Consider the following 12,217-nt stretch of genomic DNA (forward strand, 5'->3'; position numbering starts at 1 on the left):
TCAATTCTCATGAAACTTAAAATGAACATTGAGTATCTAGGTTATCATGATATGATGGAAAATTTGACCTTCAACTCTTCAACCCTGGTAATGCAGAAGTGCCTCCTGCCTCAACCATACAAGTTAGGCATTTGGAACTTATGGATATTTAATAAAGTCGATAAGTTGAGATATATGATGGAAAATTTGACCTTCCACTCTTCAACTCTGATAATGCAGAGGTGCCTCCTGCCTCAGCCATACAAGTTAGGCATTTGATGCTTATGAATATTCAATAAGGTTGATAGGTAGAGATATATGATGGAAAATTTGACCTTCTACTCTTCAACTCTGATAATGCAGAAGTGCCTCCTGCCTCAACCATACAACTTAGGCATTTGGAGCTTACGAATATATGATAAGGTCTTTGAGTAGAGACATATGATGGAAGATATGACCTTCAATTCTTCAATCCTGATGATGCAGAGGTGCCTCCCATGTAAAGTATATAGATTAGACATTTGTTGTAATGAAGTAGCTAGACAGAGATATATGATGAAAAATTTGACCATCAACTCCTTTTTCTTTTCTTAACTATTGAATTAAGGTAAATTGGACCGGTTCACTCGCAGAGTTTTACCACCTAGTTTGATTTATTTACTTATCTGTTCCTACCTAACCTAGCCAATAATTAGTATCTCATAAAGCTTCGCCTATAGTGTTTCGTATTGAATTGGTTAGGTTAGGTTGGAACATGTAAGACAATATAAAACTAAGCGAAAAGGGCGCGGCAGCGCCCTGCGAGCGGGTGGGTCCAATCCGTATCTATTCAGACCTTACCTTTATTCATGATCACATTTATACAATTTTACATAATATTAATACAAACGTTAGCATATCATCACTAAAAAGGGTGAAAAAAAAAATTTTAACAAAAAAATAAAACCGACTTCTATGTCACTACAAAGTAAAAAATAATTGAAATAAATGTTGGTTTAGTACATATTTCTGAAGTCGGCGCTCATATTGGACACGCTGTTATCAAACGAAATATATTGAGCGCCGACTTCAGAAATATGTACTAAACCAACATTTATTTCAATTATTTTTTACTTTGTAGTGACATAGAAGTCGGTTTTATTTTTTTGTTAAAAATTTTTTTTGTCTTTGTTATTCTAGCGGCCACCATTATACATACTCCGTAAAAAATAACTTAAAGCAAGCATTTATCTAGGTTATTTAATGCCCTCTTCATTTTTGATTTATCCCTCACAACTACAAGAAAAGTTTTCGAAAAACAAAAAATATCTCGATAACGCTGCCTTTATCAGTAACTAGAAGTATAAATAAGAGGAAGTGTTAATAAATTAAGCATTTTTCCTCCATCGTAATATAAATCTACTAGAAATTTGTTTGAGTATTAATGTAAGTTTATCATTAAGGTAGAAAAAACAGATATACACACTATTATCGACGATTGCGACCCGCGTGGATCTGGACGTGGACTACCCGCGTGGCTGAGGGGTCACCATAGCGCTCTGACGCGCAAAGGGTCCTGGGTTCAAACCCCGGTCAGACAGATATGTAAATGATGAATTTTAGGTTTCTGTTTCTGGATGTTTGTTTGTTTGTCTGTGTGTGCCCATAGCACCCACAATACAGGAAATCCTAATGTGGGGCTGTGAGTGTAGAAAGCGTTTAATCTTTTCATTTTTTTATCCGATAACGTACAGTAACATTTTTCAAGCTTATGAATGTGTCATTCTTTGGCACGTCCTGTAGTGCAAATGGCTTAACGGACTTTAACTTATGATGTTCCGCTAGATTAGTTAAAGTGTGGGAGTGACGAAAGTTTCTTTTTAAGCTGTTGGGGTTTTTGTTTTTAAAACACTTCCCTAGTTATATAGATACTCGTAGTAAACTAGCCAGCCAGCAATACAGCCTATTTGACATTAAATTGTCCTTGATGTTTACAAACAATTCACAATTTCATTTAGAACGAAAATTTCACTTGAAGCTTATATTTATTATTCCTAAAGATTAATTAAACGCCTATGTCTAATCATGAGGCAGAAATAATTGTGGCAACATTCTAAAGTGCGAAAACTTGATGAGGTGTTCCAAATTAATTCTCATAGCAACACATTTGTGTTCGATTCCGTTCCTATTTGGAGTTGATGACACATTTCCAATTTCCAATCTATTCCCCAGGGAAAGCAGTAATAATGTCACTGATATGGGATATTACTTCAATCCTGTTTGATGTTGATTACATATTAATTTGGATAGAAGTGACCAGTTACCATCAGCTGGACTCCACGCTTGAAGGTGGTAGAACCCTATGTGGATCGTCTCCGGCGGCACCACCGCCACACCTATTTCTGCCTAAAAACAGCAGTGTTAAGCGCTGCTGTGTTTTGGTTTGAAGCGTGTGCTAAAGAGAGACATCCTTCTCCGAGACATTTCAGCTTAGACGGCAGCAGTCACTTACCATCAGGTGATCTGCATGGTGTCTGCTACTCCTATATTCATCATCATCACCAACTCATTACTGTTCCACTGCTGGGCACGGGTCTCCTCTCATAATGAGAAGGATTAGGCCATAGTCCACCGCCCTGGCCAAGTGCGTATTGGTAGACTTCACATATCTTTGAGATATTTTTTATAAATCTCTCAGGTATGCAGGTTTCCTCACGATGTTTTCTTTCACCGTTTTACCAAGTGATAATTAATTTCTAATACGCACGTAACTTTGAAAACTCAGAGGTGCCTGGGATTTGAACCTCGGACCCCTCGATCGAGAGGCCGAGATTCTTAACCACTAGGCTATCACTGCACTGCTATATTATATTACAGGAAATAATCCTTGGTTGTTTCAATTACATGAAAAAATGTACTTTTCTTACTCCAGGTAGATTACACGAGCAAATAATAATTTATGAATAGAAATGAAATGTCCTAATCAGGAGGAAACTTCTAAATTCGGGAAGAGGAAGACAATTAAGACCGACAGCCTTTGTAATTGGGAGGTTCTTTAGCTTTCCTCAAAAACTTTCGCAAAAAACCTTAACGAGAATTAGTTTTCGGTGAAATATTGAAAAGTTTTGATGATAACAGAAGTTACGAAAAAAGTTATAAATCTTTAGATTAATTTATGTTTTTGAGCAGAGATACTTTTATTTTTACTTTACCGTAGAGAATAATGTTTTTCAAGCGTATATAATATGTATGTCTCATTTTTGGCAAGCCTTAGCCCGAACGGCTTTATAGATTTTCTCGTAGCAACATAGATTTAAACACTTGAAGTGTCGTTGGATTCGTCTAAATTTTTGGGAGTGTCATCGGCTACATTATTTCATTTTCAGTAACTATAAGTAATTGTAGCTTAGCAGTATTAAGCAATAGTTTGTTGATATGTGTCAAAATCAAACTAGTTTATACAGTTACTAGCTGACCCGGCAAACGTTGTGCTGCCATATAAATAAAAAGATGTTAAGGGTGAACAACCCTTATCTCTTAGGGGTATGAAAATGATAATAGATAGTAGCCGATTCTCAGATCTACCGATTATGCATATAACATTTGGTGAAAATCGGTAAAGCCGTTTCGGAAGAGTACGGTAACTAACAGTGTAACACGAGAATTTTATATATACTCATATATGTAGATCAATATGTCACCACCGCCACCTTTCTCTGGTTAATAACAGAAGTATTAAGCGCTCCTGTGTTCTGGTTTGAAGGATGTGGTAAGGGAGACGTACATATCTAGACATTCTAGCTTACTCCTCAAAGGTAGCATCTGTGGTCTCAGGTAAGAATCGAATGTTATCTAAGATTGATTACAGATCCCTAATGGTAGCAGTAGCTATTTACCATCGGGTGGATATTATTAAAAATATATAATATAAAATGAATTATTTAATAGAATGAGTAATTTTATGCTTGTCGTAAACATTACCTTCACAACAATTTTCAAACATTAATTTTGATGAAATGAATTAAGGCAAATATAAAGTTTTCACAAAAACACCTTTGAGAAATTATATACAAAGATCAAAGGGAACTTAGGAACTTAAGCGTCTAGATATTTTCAAAGGATGAAAATTCGTTTGTGGATTTTTCTCGAAATAGCTTTTAAGATTACAGAGATGGTATGTAGGCTACATCAGTCGAAAACACACACTTAATAGACACAAAAGTAGCCTAGTAACGGCCAAAAGGTTCAATCTGGGTTCATTACGTCTCTATAAGCCATAAATAGTCGATCGTTCTAACCCGTTGAAAGAAAAAAGAGTCCTAAGGCTTAGCACTCACTACGATTAAAAGCAAGCGCTTGTATCGCTTACAGATGTCCATGGGCGGCAGTAGCCACTTATCATCAGGTGGACTGCATGCTCGTCTGCTACTCCTATATTATAAAAAAAAGCTGCCAAAGCTGCCAAAGCCAAATTGCTGATAAACGTTAGTCTATACGAATATTATAAAGAGGAAAACTTTGTTTGTTTGTTTGGTTGTAATGAATAGGCTCAAAAACTACTGGACCGATTTTAAAAATTATTTTACCATTCGAAAGCTACATTATCCACGAGTAACATAGGCTATATTTTATATGAAATATATTTGATAAAAAGATTTTGAGGGGGTACAAAGTTCGCCAGGTCAGCTAGTACACTATAAAAGCGTAACCTAAGTCAGTACGAACAAAGTCGTAGTGTTTTATAAGTTATAGAAATGCCTTAGGGCTTAGACAAGGGTAGAAACGACTAAACTTGAAATGTAAACACCTCGTTAGTAGAACAAGTCTTACTAATGAGGGAAGTTGAACAAAACTTGGGCCTGATAACAATGTTTAGTTTTTTTGTTATGCCAAATGAACATAAAGTTTTAGAAAAATTCAAAAGTAAATTTTGGTAGCTATGCTTGGCTACAAAAAATTACTTTTGAAAATTCAAACCATGAGGTATTCTACGGACACTTGCCGCCCAAGTTTGTACCGTCAATTTAAGGTGTGTCAATTAAGCTTTAGGTGTGTCAGTCAAGTTTAGGTGTATCAGTTAAAGTTAGCGTGTATCAGTTAAAGTTAGGGTGTATCAGTTAAAGTTAGGGTGTATCAGTAAAACTTAGGTGTGTTAGTAAAGTTAAGGTGTTTCAGTGTTGCCGTTACATTCAAACCACGACCCGTTCTATGGCCGCTTGCCGCTCAATTACCCTATAATATGCAAATTATCGACCTCTACCACTTTGCTCTAGCAATTATTTCGTGAATATTACAGCTCAAGCAATTATTGACTGAATGCCTATTATGTCATGGAAGGAAGGTTCACGAAAGTCAATCAATATTACAGAAATATTTAAAGGTGGTATAAAGCTTTATCGTTTGACTACGGCACTGGCAACATACCGTTTTGCCAAATAACTGTAGTGCTAAATATTGCTGTTATTAGGCAAAAAAAGTTGTAAACGGTGTGGGAAAGGAGATATTTTTCAGGTGATCCCAAGCGTTCTAATTTAGATTTTATTACAAAGCGTCAGTATACAATCTCAGGCAGGACTCTCATCTTATCTGGGATGAATTATAACATTTACAACTTTTGTATTATACAAAAAAACAACAAATAATTACTTGCATTGTTTCATGAAAAAAAAATACGATGCAGCGATTTATCGAGCAGAATATTAAAATTTACAAACGCTGATACGTAACTCAGTATAAAATTTTACATCAAACGAGAACATTCGTTTTTATACACCTCGGCCGGAACATCAATATTTGTGAGAAAGTGCCCAATAAAAGGGGCACTGAAAAAAATTACGGACGCTGAAACGATTTGTACGAACCGGAACGGAACCCAAATATTACGTTACATCAATCGTAAAGTAAAAAGTTTACGCTAACCGCGCTATTTGCGTTGATGTACCAATTTCGGGATGTTTCGTGAAAGTTTTTCTTGCTATTTACAAGATTAAGTTCCAGCCGATCTTAAGTTTGGACTTGCGCCGTCTGTAGTCCGGCGTAGCAGTCAGTCGTGTTACGTCGGCCGCTACGAACGCTACAGCGTAGCGCGCTACATGTCGCCTACGACCGACGGTCTACGATCGCACCGGAAATCAAAGTTGAGAAGTGTTTGTGCTCTTTCCTAACTCAGTGTACTTTTAGAAGTGTTACTTTCCTGTGTATTCTATGAAGTGTAAGTGTAAAATAAGTTTTAATAACAATGTTGTTCGCCCACCGTTGTCCAATTTGCAGAAACAACAAGCGATGACCTTCCCATTTTGCAGGTTAGTTGTGTATTTTTAATTTGGGTCTGAATTTTTTGCGCCATTATTTTTAATACTTTCACGTGGTTTTTGAAATTAATGCGAACACGGTTATGTTGTATGCTTTGTAATGACATTATAGCGACCAAAAATATGATATATTCTTCGTATATTTGTAAAAATAGATTTACGATATTAAAACCATATCTTATAAATATTAAATATGATATTTTGAGTATATAGCAATATAAACATGTTTTATGTGTAGTCTAATTACAGCCTATATTTATTAATAACGTAATGAAAGTAAATTATTCAATAAATCCATAATTGATAAAAGTTTTATTTCTGAAAGTATATAATTATATATGAAACAATAGTAATAACCTTTTTTCCAATATTCTGTTCATATTATACTTTATCTAATCTAAAATCTACTTATCTAAAATATGGTGTCGTCAATCCATTACTGTCCACAAGGTTTTTCGGCTAAAGTCCACCCCGCTAGCCAAGAACGAATTGGTATGTAGTATCCTACTACTAGTTAAGTTGCTAGTATAGTGGTAATACTAACTACTACGAGTGTAGTATATCAATTAAAAATCATATTTGTCATTTATCATGAATTCATAATGGAATTGGGTCTTATATCAAATATATGAGGAGGTTTAGACAAAGTTCACCGCGATATTCAAACGTGAATTGGTACGTTTCACATATCTTTAAAATATGAAGAATTTTGATATATTATGTATAACTTTTCGAAATTTATTTAAGACGGCATTAAACCTAATGACAATATTAAATAATTTCTAATACGATTTTTAAAAATCACGAATTGAACCATAGGCAATTTTGCCAGCTTGGCAATGAGTTAACCTGTTCGAAGGGTGTGGCGAATAGCTATACACGACAAATACGACATGTATTTTATTATCTCATGGCCTCCGACAAATGTAATGACTGCTATATAGCGATAACAATTATATTCGATTGCTTATAAGCCCTCTGTAGCACGAATCTAAACCTACAACCACCCGTACAACCAACAAAATACTTTACGATAAATTCTGGATATAATAATTATACCTCAAATAATCCCTAAAATCGGTGCCAAGTTTCAAATTACAATCTTACAATCGAAAACAAATTTTAATATTCACCTCTGGAGCCTTATTGAAAGCCTTCGCACCGAATACCCGGTTATTGCATATCGGCAAAGATACCGGTTTAATAACACTCTAGATATGATCGCAAATATCAGTTGACCCGATGGCTCCAAATGATACCATATCCGGGATAAATTAGAAATGGAATTTCGAGTTAATTTTCACATTATTTTGTGGTGTTATAATCTACATATTTTAATGTATTCTGATACAAAGAGTGTGGTATAGACAGGCGTTCCCATTTAGTCGTCAAGGATGACAACATAATTATATTTGGCCGACTTCAGGTAGGACTTGGATCCTATCTGGGTTTCTTTAGAGACATTAATGTAGACAATGAACTCTATATGCTATAGTAACATATAGTAAAGATGACCTAATAATACGGTTCAACTTGTTCTCAGGGGTAAAAAAAACATCTGTTCCCTAGCTCAGGAAGGGCGTCATCATATCTGGGGTGGGTACCTATAAATGTGCAGGCACTGACCATGAATACCTATTTACCTCCATTGGAGTCCTATCATTGATTGGAAAATATACCAGTTTAATAACACTTCCGATATTATCGCAAATATCAGTTGACCCGATGGCTCTACATGATACCATATCCGGGATAAATTAGAAATGGCATTTCGAGTTCCATGCTCACCTTATCTGTTGTTCTAATATATTGTTTTAATTAATTCTGCTTAATAATAACAGTACATTGGTGCATTCTGATAAAAATGGTATTATTATACCATTACTTATTATTAGTTAGATTACTTACTTATTTACTTACTTATTAGTTAGATTTACTTATACGAGAGGTTTAAAGCTAGTCGTCAGGGGCAGCAACGCATCTACGGCCGACCTCAATTAGAACCCAAATCCTATCTATAGCTGATTTTATAGTTATCCATGTCCGGCAGTTGCCATTTATCATTTGATGGAGTGCAAGCTTATTAGCTGGATTAGGTGGACCATAATCATACATGGGTTTCCTTAAACAATTGGAACAGATACCGGTTTTATAACTATTTCATTTAATTTGTTGTCATGTCAGCTGCCATCCACACCTTAACATAAAAAACATATGAATAAATTCAAGCCACAAGTAGGTGTGACAGTGGTACCTACCCGGTGGAACCATATTGGTCCTGGCACTATTCAGTCCTACTTTAGGTCGATCATACTGTCCCTGAGAACTACGAGTAAGTTGGAATGCCTTATATTGTAATTTATTTAATAGATGCATGTCTACCTTACCGTGTGCAATATATATCTTACAATTCTTTTTATGTCCCAATGATGAACACGAGTTTTACCCACCATTAAGAAAAACACATTGCGTCAATGCAGTTGTTTACATAAAAATGCTTACATACATACATATAAGCCACGTTCGTACGTTCATATAAGCGAACGGGAAAAAACTGACACTTTTATTTTCTTTGAAAGTTGTGGATAGCATCTCGGGGTAAGAATCGCTCGGGGCACTACGACACGTCCCAGAGGAAGCAAGCTTAACAGCGGAATCTACGAAATCGGTTTAGTTCAAAGCGCAGATATAAGTCAAAGAGCAAAATGTAAGCGAAAACTTAGCTACTTAGATAAGTAAGATAAAACGTATGTGGATTCTTACGCCAATTGTATGAGAAGTTTGAAAAGGTTAAGGTTAAGTTACATAATCGTGTAGTATTTAACCACGTCTAAGAAAGTTAAATAATCGTTTTTACCACGTTTAAGATAAGTAAGATGTAACGCCAAAAATAAGCCACCGTGAAATTAAGATTAAATATTTGTTGCGATTTTTTTGTGGATTCGTATGGAAAATTTGGTTAGGGATTACAAAAACAAAAGTAGTTGTAAAAATAGAGTTTTTAATATATATGTTTTTGTAACGATTTGTAGCATAACATATGGGTAATGATAACATAATTTTGTGATCATTACCCAAAAACTGCTAATGACAGTGATGCGCACTGCTTCTCTTATTACTTCTTTACTACCAATTAGACAAATAGTATTCCTTAAGATACACTTAAAACCAAGAAGTATCCCTTAAGACAAGTATCTGTGTCAGTTCAGTACCTTCAGTTATGAAGTTGTATCGGTGATGTAGTTGGTGAACTAGATAGATATATAAATCATGGACTTTGGATGTGTAACGCGTCTGAGTATTCATGTATATGTTTGTGTCATAGATTAGTAAAGATAACTCACTCCTAACAAGAAAATGTAACCAGTTCTGACACTTGATTTTGTCACTGTCATCTATTTTCGTGTTTGAAAAATATTTAAAAAATCTAGTTTTTAGAGCATTTACGAAGAAAACGATATTTCTCGCCACTTTTTCTTCGATTTCGTATTTTTTCACCACTTAACTGCACATGTTGGCATTGTTACGCGTAAATCACACCATGACAGCCATTAAATTGCTGACAGAACTGTTTAAGCCATGTAATGGTTTCTTTCTATTACAAGGCGGTGAGATATCTATACTTACCTATGGGCTGTGTCTATGGAATCAACGACACAACAAACAAAGGGCTGGGAACGTAGAAATATTTATGTATATTTTACAAAAAGTTGACTAGTTGGCACTTAACCCCATTACTACTACAACAGAACCATTCTGAACTAGTAGGACTCTCAACCTGACGTCTGCCATCTGAAGAGGAACCGAGAATAACTTGTTTGAACAAGTTCATTCCTGTTTTGTTTAAAACTTAAACGTTTATTATTCTTTTTATGTCCATACTTGCCTAAGCTGTAACTTTTATGGTGTATATTAAAAAGTTATTTATTGTTTTTGAAACATTTTGAAATGTTTAGTACGTTGTTTGGTTTTGGAAAGAGACTTTGAAATTAAAATTTGATTTTAAGGCATCGTGCTTTTTCAGGCCTCGTTTTGAAAAAATGATGTCTTTTGGTGGACTTTACAAATCATTACAAGTGAAGTGGAGTATTTAATGACAAATTTGTTCGTTAAAGATTACACGTAAGTATTACACATATTTCTGCCCTTTAACGTCAGTATTAGGCGCTAGTCTATTCATGTAGGGAGAACACAGTAAAGCAAATACGAGACGGTTTGACTTATATTTCAAGAGACGCAACACACTGTAGTCAGCTAGAGAGTTCTCTACTATTTTAGTTTAGAGTTTTAGACCAAACGTTATAACAGATAATAATACTAAAATTTAAAATTTGTTTTTATTGAAAGATAGTAAACTATAGAACTAGTAATAGTCACGTCAAACAACGTTTAAGTGGAAGGTCAAAGATTTTGACTGACTTATCATAATAAGTCAGTCGATATCGACACCTTTCCACCTGCCTAGTAAGGCTTCATATGTTGTATATGTAGTTGGTTGCAGTTGTCTATGAGTTGCAGTGACGATGTACATGCTCGTTTGTTATAAAATCCTTAGGTATAACTCCCATTTGTCCCTGTAGTTCCGGGACCAGAATAGGGCTACGGTATCCCTTGCCTGTCGTAAGAGGCGACTAAAAGGGGCTTTCGGGGTTGCGGGCGGCAAGAGTGGGAGTTCGAACCGCCCGGCTAGCGACCCCGGGAAAGTAGGCGGTATGTGTGGTCGCATTCCATCGTATACTCACCTGGTGCATTGCGCTGAGAGGACTCCGGTAGCGTTCCTTTGGAAACTCCCGAGTCCTCTACGCAGCGCCGAGGAGGCTACCGGGGGGGTTTTAGTGCGGTAAAAGTCCACATAACCCCTTGTCGCTCCTACGGCAACGGATACCTTTTGAAGGTTTTCCCCTCGAGAATGATCAAAGAAAAAAAAGGGTAGAACTCCCATTATTTAGCTTTAATAACAGATTTTCATATGCGACAGTTTTGGTATCCAGCATAGACGTAACACGACTATTATCTCTCTGAATATATAATAGTATATTTTAAGAACTAAACAACTTAACGAAACATTTTATGAACAAGAGTCCGTAGGTTCATAAATAAATTAATAAAACCAAGGCGTAGACCATTTATCTTCATTTACCCTAAGACTTAATAAAATACGGATTTATTTTTGATTTATGGATCAGTAATTAAACTGTTATATTTCTTTTTCTCCGTTAATAATCTTTTCTCACGAAAGTACCTTAACTAAAGGAACCTTACTTAAGTTCTTACCTAAGGCTAGCTACAACTGGAAAACTTTTCCCACTGCTGGGCAAGGATTTCCGTATACAAGTGATGTTGGTCTGAAACATACTTCACAACGCAACTGGAGTCCTCTTTATATCCCAGTGTTTTTTTTTATATAATATAGGAGTAGCAGACGAGCATGCAGTCCACCTGATGATAAGTGGCTACTGCCGCCCATGGACATCTGTAATCAACCCCAGGATAGGATTAGATATTCCTATCTGAGGTCGGCCACAGAGGCGCCACTACCCCTGAGGACTAAGCTGGAACGCCTCGGAAAAGTCTGTCTCCCTTACCACACCCTTCAAAACGGAACACAGCAGCGCCTAACATTGCTGTTATTAGGCAGAAATAGGTGTGGCGGTGATGCTGCCGTAGTCGAACTACAAAGGGTTCTACCACCTTCCTTTCTGTTGGGCAAAGATTCCAATATACAACTGGACATGGTCTGAAGTACACTCTACGTTACCCCGATGCAGATAGATGGAGACAGGTATAGGTTTCTGCTATATCAGATATTTTTATTTTTTATTTTTTTAAGTTCATATCGGATATTTTAAAATTCCTTTAAGGTTTTTGGCTTCGATGAGGCTTAATCACGATATCCAATAGCTGGGACTTACTTCCTATTATGCTTTTACCAATACGAAAACGTATAT

General features: G+C 35.9%; 2 protein-coding genes across 3 annotated transcripts in view; one reads left to right on the top strand and one right to left on the bottom strand.

Moving 5' to 3' along the window:
* Positions 1-12,217, bottom strand: part of LOC140749211 (uncharacterized) — a 433,472-nt gene that overhangs the window by 36,644 nt on the left and 384,611 nt on the right. The window lies entirely within an intron of this gene.
* Positions 6,016-12,217, top strand: part of LOC140749111 (zwei Ig domain protein zig-8) — a 153,161-nt gene continuing 146,959 nt past the window's right edge. For both annotated transcript variants that reach the window (XM_073082133.1, XM_073082134.1), the window contains exon 1: positions 6,016-6,260. The gene's annotated coding sequence lies outside the window, so the exon portion shown is untranslated. The remainder of the gene's footprint in view (positions 6,261-12,217) is intronic.

Source organism: Epargyreus clarus, unplaced genomic scaffold, assembly GCF_041222505.1.
Source record: "Epargyreus clarus isolate Ecla_fem2 unplaced genomic scaffold, WU_Ecla_fem_2.2 ptg000017l, whole genome shotgun sequence".
NCBI lineage: Eukaryota > Metazoa > Arthropoda > Insecta > Lepidoptera > Hesperiidae > Epargyreus > Epargyreus clarus.